The sequence below is a fragment of the Polistes canadensis genome, unplaced genomic scaffold, assembly GCF_001313835.1.
Source record: "Polistes canadensis isolate GaletaPanama2010 unplaced genomic scaffold, ASM131383v1 scaffold_222, whole genome shotgun sequence".
Taxonomy (NCBI): Eukaryota; Metazoa; Arthropoda; class Insecta; order Hymenoptera; family Vespidae; genus Polistes; species Polistes canadensis.
Genome location: NW_014569769.1, coordinates 127313 through 128955, shown reverse-complemented (window position 1 = coordinate 128955; position 1643 = coordinate 127313). Strand labels below are relative to the sequence as shown.

The following is a 1643-nucleotide window of genomic DNA, read 5'->3' as shown; positions in this document are numbered from 1 at the left end:
ACCAGAGATATAATAAAGAATAGAATTAATTTACTTTTCAAAATATATATAATATTTGATTGATTCTCTTCTTGTATTGGTATAATGTTTTAAAATGATTGGTCATATACATTGTTAAATCAATTCACAATTATAAACAATTTTATTTATCTCGTAATATAAATTATTATTCTTTTGCAAGAAGAAGAAGAAGAAGAAAAAAAAACATTTGTAAACAATTAATTAGTATCATAATTCGAAGAAAAAAATATACAATATTTGAATAATTTTTTATATTAATTTGAAAAAAAAAAACAAAAAAAAACAATGTATCGATGAATTGTTATCATAATCTTCAAGAATGATTATTAATATTTAGTTGTGTAACAACAAATAAATTGAATCGTTGAAAATGAGATTATGGTAAATTTGAAATACTCGTGGACCAGGTTAAAGGATTAGAATTTGTTTAAGTTTGTTTTTATTTAGAGAATACGGGGTTAGAATAACGGAGGAGTGTTGGTTGATCGCTGAGGAAGGATTTGAAACGCGCAGACTCATGAAAATAACTCTTATACCTGGTTGTAGTACTTGGTTGTGGGATCAAACCCAGTAACCGACACAAAGGGTACGTTCAGTTCTCACCGCCTCGTCGTTGCGGTACGACGTGTGTTTTTAATAGTGTTCGTTTGTTTTTAATATCTTACACACGTATATATTATTATATATACATATTTATTTAGTACAATGAACAAATATTTACAAGAAGATAAAAACAAAAAGAAATATTAATCAAATTTGATTTTTTTCTTCAACACAATTCTGGATCTGTTATAATTAAACAACGTTATTTTTTATTAGGGTAAGTATTATTATTATTAATAATAATTCTATTAATTTTATTTAATATATATATATATATTCATACAAACATGATCAAAATTATTTATAAATGGGTAACGTGTGGTGGGTATTAATCATTATAGGAATAAAATAAAACGTCGATAATATACGAATTAATCGAAAATTCGTTCGGATAATTGGTTATTCGGATAATTGGTATAAAGATAATCAATTTCCTAATTAATTTCTATATCGATTACGATATTTATACAATTTTGTTATTTACTTTAATGATTTTATAAATGTGAACAAATATATATTTAATAATTAGGAAAAAGTGAAATATTAAGAATTGGAATGCACTTAGGTGATTGTCAAATTTTGAATTCCTTCAAGTATAAACATTTGTATTAGAATTTATTATGTTTTCTTGCATATAATATATATTAATGAATTTTTAGTTTTCATTTTTGAATATAATAATTTGTAACTTATATATTAATTAAAACGTCAATTATTTCCATTTTTTTTTTCTTTTAACATTTGTTGCATAAATGAAACCATATGTATAAACATACTAAATTCGGACAAGATACTGAACTTTTTGCATGAAGCATGAAACAACAAGGATACGTGTTGCATAATATAAATATTGTTAAATACATAATTGAAGTACGTAAATGTAGTAAGTTACAAAAGTTTTTGTACCCTTACTGTCAATTTAAAACAATCAATATTTTCTTGTAATACAATATTCCTAAATTTATTATTATATATGTAATTACTTATATGATATAAAATATATCATTTAAATTAAAATT

The 1643-nt window shown here is 22.8% G+C and overlaps 1 protein-coding gene across 1 annotated transcript in view; it reads left to right on the top strand.

The window, feature by feature from the left end:
* Positions 1 to 741: 741 nt before the first annotated feature.
* The window catches only part of LOC106790205 (GTP-binding protein Di-Ras2), a gene marked incomplete in the record, with an annotated part of 54505 nt that continues 53603 nt past the window's right edge, over positions 742 to 1643 (top strand). Inside the window, 1 exon segment of the mRNA XM_014754950.1 lies at positions 742 to 841.